This window comes from Nelumbo nucifera, chromosome 2 (genome assembly GCF_055504915.1).
Source record: "Nelumbo nucifera cultivar China Antique chromosome 2, China Antique-T2T, whole genome shotgun sequence".
NCBI classification, from domain to species: domain Eukaryota; kingdom Viridiplantae; phylum Streptophyta; class Magnoliopsida; order Proteales; family Nelumbonaceae; genus Nelumbo; species Nelumbo nucifera.
The window spans coordinates 96,362,541-96,375,070 of record NC_142650.1 but is presented as its reverse complement, the minus strand read 5'-3'; the positions used below and the strand labels follow the sequence as shown (position 1 = coordinate 96,375,070).

Sequence of the window (12,530 nt, the reverse complement as noted above, 5' to 3'; positions counted from 1 at the left end):
GTATTGTTCAACTGATGTGGCTCTCACTTAAGTTAGGGCACAATGGTAATTCTTGTATACTTAGAAGAGTATAAATAAAAGAAAGGCCGACTAGAGGGATTTTGAATTTTTCTCTCTAGTTCGGTTGTGACATTTTCTCCTTCTTCTTCTTCTCCTTCTTCTCCTTCTCTCTCTCTCTCTTCTCCTTCTCTTTCTTCTGATCTGAACTTATACGAACATCTAGTCTGAGTTTTATCATGGTATCAGAGCCAGGTTAATCAGTTCATATCAGTTGTCTTCTTTTTTTCTCTGTTCTGCGCATTCCTTTCTAGGGTTTTGCAGAATTCTCATTGATACCTAGAGAGTTTTCCAAAAAGAAAGAAAAGGATTGGTCGTTTTCTCCTTATGGGGGTTTCCATGCCTCTAATGAGTGCAGTCGTTGTGGTTTTGTGTGGTTGGTAGAAAACCCTCTACTCGCAATTCGAAGAGGGCTGGTTTTGTGATGGTGAAGGTGCAGACTTGGCACCCTCTACTCGACAGGTACATGATCTTCGAACTAAGTTGTGGTATGTAGCAAGTTTCTTTTATATGTTGCAGAACTGAATATCCTATTCGTGAGGTGTGTTGTGAGGGTTTCTAGTGCTGACAGTAGACGGCAACAATAGTGTTGTTGCTAAAAGTGGTGAACAGTTGTGAATATTGTTGCTAAAACAGTGGTGAATAGTTGTGAGTGTTGTTGCTGAAACCTGGTACTAGGAACCCTAGTGGTGTTCAGTCATTCGTGTGGAGTGTGGTGATTTATTAGGGCAGTAGAGTAACAATTTAGTAGTACAGCTTCCCATTGTTTCCTTGTGCAGTCATGGGAGACAACAGTGAATACAAATCAAGTGTAATGGTGCCTTCTGATTATCTGAACGTGCAAATGACCTCTATAAAACTGAATGGTGAGAATTATGTCCCTTGGGCTAAGTCTGTTGAAGTTTTCCCGAAAGCCAAAAAGAAAGTGAAATATGTGAGGGAAGATAAACCCCCAATTGATTCTCCAGGATATAATGAATGGGAGCAGGAGGATGCTCAAATTATGACTTGGCTATAGAACAGCATGGAGTCCAAAATTAGTGTGAACTTCATGTTTTTAGATACAGCCAAGGAAATTTGGGTTCATGCAAGGAAACTATATTCTGGACAAAATAACACTACTAGGGTTTACCAACTGTAGAGTCTTGAGGACTATTATGCCAGTATGAGAAATTTACGAAATGAGTTGAATGTTTATCATCCTCTTACACCTGATGTCAAAATTCAGCAACAACAGAGAGAGCAGTTGGATGTGACCAGTTTTTTAGTAGGGTTGAAGTATGAGTATGAACCCATAAGAGCACAGATACTAGGTGGATCTACTCTTCCCTCTCTTTAGGAAGTGTTTGTTCGTCTTCGAAGGATTTCAGTTGGACCCACAGATACTTCCACTATGTCAGATAGGTCTGCATTTGCAATTACGAGAGGGGGAGGTCGTGGTGGTAGAGGAGGTCAACATGGTCATGGTAGTGGTGGTGGACCCATGTATGGTCGTGGTGGTAGTGGCATGTATAATCGTGGTGGTAGTCGTGTTGAAGGACGAGACTCAGGGGAAGCCCGTGGTAGGGGACGTGGTAATACTCAGAAAATGTGTACTCATTGTGGTATGGAGGGACATACTATCAACTTTTGCTATGATGTACATGGCCCGCCTTCAACCTGGGCAAATCATGCAGTTGTAAATGGTGGTAGCTTAAGACAAGAAACTCAAGTTACTGATCAGATCCCCACTACATCTACAGATACTTCCAGAAAGGAGATGGTGAGTGTTTCACGGGATGAGCTTCCCATCGACAGTTTGTTTCTATGTTATCCTCCATCTCTGTTCCCAAGGATGTCCAGGAAGCCCTCACTTCTCCAAGGTGACGCCAAGCAATGGAAGAAGAACTCTCGGCCCTGACTCGTACTCATACGTGGGACCTCACCACTTTTCTGCTTGGTAAGCATGTTGTCGGCTGTAAGTGGGTGTACACGGTTAAATACTTACCTGATGAGAGTGTTGAACGGTTGAAAGCTCGATTAGTTGCCAAAGGTTATTCACAGCAGTATGGTATTGATTACACAGACACCTTCTCTCCGATTGCCAAAATTGGGTCAATTCGTGTTCTGATTTCTCTTGCTGCTATGTTTGATTGGCCCTTATTTCAGCTTGACATCAAGAATGCTTTTTTACATGGTGATCTTCTTGAGGAGGTGTACATGGAGCAACCACCAGGGTTTGTTGCTCAGGGGGAGGGTGAGAAGGTATGTAGACTTAAGAAGGCTATTTACGGACTTAAACAATCTCCCCGTGCATGGTTTGAGAGATTTAGTGAAGTGGTGAAGAAGTTTGGAATGAAACAGTGTCAGGTTGACCATTCCGTATTCAGCTATGAATCAAATGCTAGGAAGATTCTCTTGGTGGTATATGTAGATGACATTGTTATCACAAGCAGTGACAAACCAGGAATTGACAGGTTGAAGACTTACTTGCATGATCACTTCCAGACAAAGGATCTTGGCAAATTAAGATACTTCCTAGGGATAGAGGTTGCGAGGTCCAAGAATGGTATTAATCTGTGCTAGAGGAAATATGTTCTTGATCTGCTAGAAGAAACAGGGTTGTTAGGTGCCAGACCAGTTGAAACACCTATGGAACTAAATATTAAATTGGGTAGTGATACAGGTGAGGAGTTTGAGGATCCAAGAAGGTACAGAAGGTTGGTGGGTAAGCTTAATTACCTAACCATCCCTCGACCTGATATATCATTTGGGGTCAGTGTAGTGAGTCAGTTTATGCAGAACCCTCGAATCCCACACTGGGAGGCAGTCCTAAGGATTGTGAGGTATTTAAAGGGTGCTCCAGGTCGTGGTTTGTTGTATAAGAGTGGATGAAGTCTTGAGATAGAGGGATACACGGATGTTGATTGGGCCAGGTCCATATCTGATAGAAAGTCCACTACAGGGTATTGCACTTTTCTTGGTGGGAACTTAGTGACATGGAAGAGTAAGAAACAGACAGTGGTAGCAAGAAGTAGTGCAGAGGTTGAATATAGGGCTATGGCACACACAACATGCGAACTAGTGTGGTTGAAACATCTACTAGAGGAGATGGGATACTCGATTGACACTCCTATGAAGCTATACTGTGATAATCAAGTTGTAGTTCATATCTCTTTTAATCCAGTGTTTCATGAAAGAACGAAGCACATAGAAATGGATTGCCACTTTGTACGTGAGAAGGTGCTTAGTGGAGTGATAAGTACAGCATATGTGAACACAAGAAATCAATGGGCAGATCTGTTTACCAAAAGGTTGAATCGGGGAAGAGTAGACTACATATGTAACAAGCTGGGACTATATGACATATATTCACCAGCTTGAGGGGGAGTGTTAGAGCCGGCTGTACAAGGGTAGTATAGTCCTTTTATGTTTAGTTATATATGTATTGTTCCGCTGATGTGACTCTCACTTAAGTGAGGGTACAATGGTAATTCTTGTATACCTTAGAAGAGTATAAATAAAAGAAGGGCAGATTAGAGGGATTTTGAATTTTTCTCTCTAGTTCGGCTGTGACCTTTTCTCCTTCTTCTTCTCCTTCTCCTTCTTCTCTCTCTTCTCCTTCTCTTTCTTCTGATTTGAACTTATACAAACATCTAGTCTGAGTTTTATCATTCTCTTCAGGTGGGAAACCTTTTATTTCTAGGATACTGATCCAGAATCAATTTACGTATCACCACAAAATGAAATCAATTAGCCATTGTCTAACTCAGATTGGTTAACTTGGTGAATCAGAAAAGGTGCACCAACACATTTAAATCTTCATTGTGAAATAAATTTCCTACCAAATACCAATAAATAAGAAGCTCCAACAATTTATAAGTTCAACTAATTCTATCTTCCAAATGTTGTATCACTTTTTTTGCTTCATGTGGTTAAACAACAGGGGGCAGTCCATCCCCAATCCCCTTAACCCCTCTAATCCTGGTAGCAGTGAGATTTGATCCCAGGTTTCTGCTACAACGAGTTAGAGATCCTACCAACTAAGCCACCGTCAGATGGTTTGCAAGTGTATCACTTGACTGCAGAAATCTACACACATTTACAATGTGAGGTGGTCACACAATCGTTTTGGTGCCAGTAACTCATTCAGGAGAGAACATTGAATGCCACCTTTTCCTTGGATTAAGTTACCAATTTCATGACATATATCATCTTGACTGGGTGATTGGAATGAATTCTACTCAGAGATATCATATTACGAAAATTGGGGAAGTATAAGAAGATGGAATCATATTATTAAATCAAATATCTATGTGGAAAAAAAAAAGATGAAGTAGAACCAGTGAGAGACAAATAGGGGGATAAGAAAACGGTTCAAGACAAAGGGCCTAAATGAGAAATACCACAGATAAAATGAAGTTTGAGTGAGAATTGTAGTTCCATGGCAGTAAAACAACAACAGAGGAAGTTAAGTACAGGGCAGTGCCTCTGAGATACAGCACTATTTCTAAAACAGCTCAAACTTTAAGCAAGATTCATTGGAGGAGATTTAAGGACCATGTTGGATGCCCTGAATTACCTGGAGAGTGAAACCTCAGCAAATACTTACACCAATTCAGGACTTTATATTTCACTATTGGCTACTGTGCAGATAAAAATAATAGACCTTTCCGAGAGAGAGAGAGAGATAGAGAGAAAGAGATGCCCAGTAAAACATTTACACTGCATTCAATGTGTATCTTCCCGCAGCCGGAAAAATCAGGAACAAGGTTTGAGGTCACGGCTAATACTCCCATTTTCCCAAAAACGAATTAACGAGTATAGAAAGAATTCAAGCATATTCCCAAAAGTACGAAAAAGGAAAAATCTATGATGCGGGAAAGGCTTTGACCAATCAAAACCTCCCGTGAATTTTGATAGAAACCCACCTGATTGGTTAGCACTTTTAAAATACCGGTTGATTGGGTATAACTCTTTCCGGTATCATATTTTTCCGGCATCATAGCTAAACCCTAAGAAAAAACCTTTCATACCATATACTCCACTGTTCGAGGAAAAGGGACACACCCAAATCCAAATGCATATCATCAAACACATGGAGAGAAATAAAAGTAAAGACTCCATCTGTATCTTCTGCCTTTAATAAGAACTACAAGCAAAGGCAGCACAACCCAGAAAACTGGATGAACACACGATTACTATACAATCATCAAGAACACAAAATGGGAAGAAGAAGAAGAAGCGAGAAAACAAATAAATATACAACTTACAGCATTCACGTCTACCCTGATCTCCATAGCTCACTCTTCTCTGTCTCTCTAACTCAAGTATTCAAACACACATCCTCTCTCCTCTCTATTTTGGTGTGTGTTCGTTGGGCGTTGTAACTAGTAAGGATAACGTGAGCCAGACCAGATAACACCGAGTTTGTTTATGAGCGTATGATACACGTGATCATGATTAGGGTTCTTGATAGCAAATTTCTAAGTTGTGGACAATTGGACATGAATACTGTCGATACCTAAATCCTAGGAGTCTGTTACCACCCACCTATTCAGTTTAGATTCCTTTTATTCAGGGAAAATTTCCAATGTAGTTTGGGCATAATGTCGTTTTGGTCCCCAATTTTTAAAATATGACAATTTAGTATTTAAGCTTTCAAAACATGACAATTCAGAACATACTATTAACTACTTGTTAACAAGCTCTTAAATGGCATTTAAAAAAGATACAAGTGTCCTTTGAATGTCAGCTAGTTTTCTTTATCAACCATCTAAATATTGACAAAAAATTTACAGCCTCAAATCCTTGCCTCTTCTATTCAAGAAATTTGGGGTCACCAGAATCCCCATTCAAACGTGACTCTAACTTTCTTGAATGAAAAATGCAAGGATTTGGGACCATTAATTTTTTGTCAACATTTAGATGATTGATAAAGAAAATTAAGTAACACTTGGAGGGCATTTGTGTCTTTTTCAAACGCCACTTAACGGCTGGTTAAGCTAGTTAAAAGTAAGTTTTGAATTGTCACATTTTGAAAGTTTGGGTATTGAAATGTCACATTTTAAAGTTTGAAGACTAAAGTGGCACTAGGCCCAATTAAGCTATTGTAAACCCTCGTTTGTTTCTTCTCTAATTAACTACAAAGGATTCCAACATAAATATATATCCAGATGTAGACTTTTTATCATATGGGGTCAGACTGGAAATTGGCATATGTATAATCGATCATCTATAGTGAATTACCATTGAAAACAAGACAATAGTTTTTAGTTCTTCATAGGTATTTTAATATGTTCTCTACAGTTGTCTAGTGTTCTAGCCCTAGGTTAAATTGGTATCTACAAACAACACTAGCAGCTTGAGCAATGTCAGGTCGAGTATACAATATAGCATACATGATGCTCACATGATGCTCCCTGGGGAACCTTTTTCATGTCCTCTATCTCCCCAAGGGTCTTAGGTGACATTCCTTTAGAAAGAGTGACTCTATGTCTAAAAGGAATGAACCCCTTCTTGGAATCCTGAATGTTGAATTGCTTGATAATTTTGTTAATATAAGTAAATTGGGATAATCCAATTAACTTTTTCGATCTATCTCTATAGAGTCAAAGTCTTAAGATATAAGAAACTTCTTCAATATCTTTCATGAGAAATTGCTACGAAAGTCATACCTTCGCCGTTGTTAACATTCTTGTATCATTCACAATGAGTAAAATGTCATCTACATATAGAACTAAGAATGAAATCTTATCTCCCACTATATTTTTGTAAACACAGGGTTCATCTAAATTTTGCTCAAAATTAAATTGTTTGACTGTTGAGTCAAAATGGATGTTCCAACTTTTAAAAGCTTGATTTAATACATATATGGATCTATTGAGCTTACATACCATGTGTCCTGACCCTTGGCAATAAAATCTTCCACTTATTGCATATAGATATCATTAGTAAGATCTCTATTCAAGAACATAGTTTTGACATCCATTTGCTAGATTTCATAATCGTAGTGTAAAGCTATAAACAATGGTATTCTAATGGGTTTAAACATCACCACGGGTGAGAAGATTTCCTCATAGTCGACTTCTTTGTGAGTATAACCTTTCACCACAATTCGAGCTTTATAGGTCTCAACCTTCCCACTTGCAACCGATTGCTTTCACCTTAGAGGGCGAGTTTACTAGACTCCAGACTTTATTGGTATTCATTGAATCCATCTCGACTTTCATAGCATCTACCAACTTCAAGAAGTATATGTCTAATATAGATTTTATATAAGTTAAGGGATCTTCCTAATTGTCTATGGCTTTCATAAAGTAACTTTCTTCATCATAGCTGAAACGTATAGGATGTTTAGATATCCGAGTTGATCTTCTAGGATGGGTATCGATATCTGGAATTTGCAAGATATCTCCCACTACCTCTGAGCTCTCCTCATCAAGAATAATTTCCTGATGATGATTGTTCAGGATGTAGTCATCTTCTAAGAAGTGGGCATTTCAACTAACAAAGACTTTTTGTTCTTTTGAGTCATAGAAAAAATACCTAATGGATCCCTTAGGGTAGTCTACAAATAGGTAACGACTAGTTTTGGATTCCAATTTGTGTGCACTTATCTTTTGACATGTGTTGGATAACCCCATACATTAAAGTGCCTAACACTCTTGGTTTTTTGTTAGTCCATATCTCGTATGGAGTCTTAGGAATTGATTTGGTTGGAAACCGGTTTAGCATGTAGACCACAGTCTCTAATGCGTGTCCTAAAAAGATGTGGTTAACTCTAAGTGGGCAAGGAGTGTCAGACTATATCTAATATAGTCTAATTTCTTCTCTCTAATATGCCATTTAGTTGTGGTGTAGCAGGAGAAGATAGTTGTGATATAATCCTGTTGTCCTTTAGGTAGTCTCTAAATTTGCTAGAGAGATACTCTCCTCCTCGATTTGATCGAAGGGTTTTGATTTATCTCCCTAACTTTTCTCAACTTTATGTCTAAATTCATTGAACTTTTCAAATGATTCATACTTATGTCTCATTAGGTACATGTAGCCATACCAAGAATAATTATCAATAAAAGTTATAAAGTAAGAATATCGGTTGCATATCCTAACATTTAGGGGATTAGATACATCCGTATGTATAAGGACAAGTGTGTTTATACTTCTTTCAGTCTTACCTGTAAATGCCCTCTTTGTCATCTTGTCTTGAAGGCAAGGTTCATAAGTTGGTAGATCTTCTACTGTGAGAAGATTTAGATGACCATCCTTCACCAATCTTATGATTCGTTCTATATTTATATGGACAAGTCGGTAATGCTACAGGCAGGTGGGATTAATAATTTGCAGTGTTCTTTTCATGGAGATGTGTGTCAATGTTGTTTCAGTCATAATTTTTTATAGAAAAGGGTGAATCACACAAAGATTACTCTCAAATTCTCCATAAGCATGGAATTTGTTATTTAACTTAATTGTAATCTTATTATTGAATAAAATATAATAGCCAACCTTATGTAACTTAGAAATTGAAATCAAATTTCTCCAAAACTATGAAACACAAAGACAATCCTTTAGGATAATTATCCTTTCTCTAAAAACTAAATCTACTGATCCTATAGCAATAATTGCAAGGGTTGCAAATGTACCCATGTAGAGCATGATGACATCATCACTTAGCATTTTGCTTTCTTTGAATCCCTACAAAGTGTTATATGCATGAATAAAAACCCTAGAGTCAATACACTAGGAGGCAGAAGTGACCATGTTAGTCTCTATAACCTGAGTTTCAAAAGTACCTTTTTCTTATTCTTGAGGGATTCCAGATATTGATGACAATTCATCTTCTAGTGCCTGATCTGCTTGTAAAAGTGACACTCATCTAATGATTTGTCTTTCTTCTACTTTTTTGGTTTGCCAATCTTCTTCTGAGTCCACTTCATGTATTTATGTTTCTTCTTACCAGATTTACCTCCTTTAACAGGCATGATTACTGGCTTGTATTTTTAATCAGTTCCTTAGCCCTTTGTAACATATTGCTAAGCTCTTGCAAGCTATCTTTCACCTTGTTTATGTTGTAGTTGAGGACGAATTGATTAAAGGACGTGGGTAGAGAGTTCAAGATGACATTAGTTTTTGTAACATCATCCAATTTGAGACCAATAGCCTCTAGTTCACTTATGAACCCTATCATCTTCATGATATGGTCATAAACTGGCTAGTTCTCGGACATCCTACTGGTCATCAATAATTTGAGGACCTTTTTGTCGTGAAGAATGATTTTGCTCTACATACACGGCCTTCAAGTTATCTAGAATATCTTTGCAAATAGTTATTTTATCAAATTGTCTCTAGATAGAATAGTCTAGTGAGGCGATGATGTAACAATGGGCAAGAGAGTTTCTTTCTTCTCATTCTTGATATCCCTTCTTTATTGCCTTAGAAGCTCTTTCACTAGGACATTCTGGTGCCTTATTGTTGGTAATGTTGCATAATTTTTCAAATGTGAACACTAGATTAAGGTTGTAGATCCAATCCGCATAGTTGGGTCCCTTAAGTTTGTTACCACCTAGCAATTTAACAAGTGGTTCATGTGCCATTTCTGACAAATGGAATGAGTAAGTAGTCCACAAACTAACTATTATTTCATGTCATGTACCATGGAATGGACTTTTATCTACGTTTTATTCATGTCTCTCTAAATTTTGGAAATCACATAGGTGCATGGGGCCAACTGTTTCAGCTGCATAACCCCATTACTTCTTGTGAAGGATCATGAATCCACCCATGTCTCATGAACTTTCCTTTTGGCCTCCATTAGACAAGGTTCATAGTCATTTTAGGTTAAACCTGTCTAATCAGTAAGTGTTGACCCGTCATGTTAGAAGCCCCAAGGTACTGTGTAAGAGTCTTCCGTTTTAGGATAGGCCCCTCCCACTAGTCTATGATGCTCCTATGATCCAATGAAGCAATTTAATTGACCACTTTAGTGAAATAGATACCCAATTTTATGGTGCATCTCTACTCACTAATTTAGCCTGTTTTCATGCTAATGATGGGAGGCTTTTAGAGATGTCATCATATGATATTCCCTATCTTCTAGCATTTATATTATTGATGAGAGAACAATTATATCAGTCCCTAGGTCAGTTTTAGGTCTTACCATAGTGGTTCCCATTGACTTTCATAAATTCAGATTTAAGTGGGCCCTAAATAGACTAGGGTTTCCGCAGGGTTCCCTCTTTGGAGAGGAAACAAGAGAAGAACCCATTAAGAGGAAGATCATTCAAATGCTCATAGACATCATGGAAATGATGTGCATTTACCCATGATGGGCGTAGAGAGTTATACAAAGTCTTTTGCATAGGCCAAACACATGGTCCATGTACGAATTACATTCACATAGCACATTAAACATAATTGATCAATAATCAACTTAAATATTGTAAAACCCGGATCCATTTAGATTAACACACTATCAACCCATTAATGGACCCAATTGTCTAATAAAACTCTAATAAAACATATCTTGGTATATGAGCCCAACTGCAAAAAGCAATTCACCCATATAGTTGTCCATGTTGAAGTGGGCTTATCTTGCCTTAATGTAAATGCAACTAGGTTTCACAAGTGTGGGCCAAATCGGTCTATGCAATGGCCCATCAAACCCGTGGACTAGGTCTAAAATTGATCACTTAATTAGTGATCTAAGGGGTTGTTAACATTTCCTAAAGAATCCTAGGTTCAGCCCATGTAAATTGGACAAAAATTAGGTCAAATTGACCTAGGGTTTAGTGCCCAAAGCATTCATCTATTCACAAAGATTATGATATGAAAAATCTCAGGTATGAATCACAACCAAATCATCAAATAATCAGAAATATATAAGAATAAAACAACTAGGGCTAATAGTATAGAGTGATGGTCCGAATTTAATCCAAACAAAATGTAGGAAACCATTGATCTGCTCTCTCCACATCGATCTCTTTCTCCATCATTCTCCATGATCTTTGGCGAGCTCTCCAATGTAAACAAAAGAAAAAAGATCCTAATTTCTAATGCTTACTTTAGGAAAAACTGTAATACATCATTTCTAGAAAATAAAAAGAATTAATTACAGACCAATAAATCAATATCACATGGTGTGCTTTAAACTTGCCACCAATAAAGAATTCAACCTCTATCACACTTTCAACCCAAGAATTAAAAAATTCACCATAGAACCATTTTAAATAATATCACAAAATATAAAGATTAAATTTCAGATCATTGGCCCCAATCTGAAAACTGAATTCTTAGACATTAGGCTGACTAAGTCAAATCAGTTAGACTAGTTCATGCCAATTTGATCTTTCTTTCAAATCTGATTTGGTTCTGTCCAAGAACTGAACCTAGTGCTTTGATACCTTTGTTGGAAGGGTTAGAAATCAGGTTTTACAAGGCCAAACCAGGTTTGCTGGCTCACTGAATTTACAAAAATTTTCTCACCTAACCTAGGAACGAATTTCTCGATAATTTTGAAATCTGAAATTTTAGGATCGATTTTGCACTGAACCAGACCAGATTTGAAACCCAAATTAAAACTGATCATACCTAATACAAAGACCACAAAAATGAAACTCCCAGAGTGGTAGTTCACTCCCAATATCAGTTAAAAAATTTGCCTCCAATTGAAGATGGCGCAGTGTATACGTGAAGTCAATTTGGCAACATCATTTCAATAAAAACTGGTCTTCAACTTGCTTGGATTGAAGTGGGTATGTGAACCTAATATGCTTTGATGTTTTTCTTTCAAAAACAAAGTAGAGGACTGATGGAAATTAGCCCTATCCAAGCAAGGTCAAATTAGGTTTCTGGGAGGCAAGGGATAAGAGAAGAGAACAAGGGAGTGGAGAGAATTAGCTGAATTGGACTTTCCCCTCATTCTCCTTTATATAGAGCACTATCCTAATCTAATTACGAGTTGATCCAAATCAAATTTGGGTTATGACTATATTTAATTGATAAGCATTATCATCTTAAGAGGAGAGGTGCTCCATACCTAGATCCATGCCCATTTTCTATCGCTAACCTAGTCAGCTAGGGCTCTGATGCAGCCCGATCCGGTCACTCCTAGCTGGCTGCTGACTGGCTCCTTGTTGGCGATGGATGACACCTGAGAAGATGGAAATGAAGGATTCCCGGGGATTTTACCCGGTGGGAATACTCCGATGCTTAAGTTAGAACGTAGGGGAAAGAGAAAAGAAGAGTGCGGTAGCTAAGAGTGTAGGTCGTGCTTTATCACTATTCTTGAGAGATTAGAAGTCTGAATAAGAAGTTTCTCTTCTGCCCTGAGGGATTTTATAGGGGCATTCTTGTCAGATCAGGCGTAACTGCCACTGGGCCCCTGCCACATCCGTTACCTGCCAGGGCTGCGTAGGTGGCCGTTGCAACGTACTCCTTGCCCGGGTGAGTGACACGTCTCCAAAGGGCAGACGCGCCTCCGCCTACTGAGAGACGTG

The 12,530-nt window shown here is 38.2% G+C and overlaps 1 protein-coding gene across 2 annotated transcripts in view; it reads right to left on the bottom strand.

Moving 5' to 3' along the window:
- The window catches only part of DFC (DHFS-FPGS homolog C), a 99,471-nt gene extending 93,883 nt beyond the window's left edge, over positions 1–5,588 (bottom strand). For both annotated transcript variants that reach the window (XM_088897597.1, XM_088897599.1), the window contains exon 1: positions 5,310–5,588. The gene's annotated coding sequence lies outside the window, so the exon portion shown is untranslated. The remainder of the gene's footprint in view (positions 1–5,309) is intronic.
- Between the last annotated feature and the right edge of the window lie 6,942 nt (positions 5,589–12,530).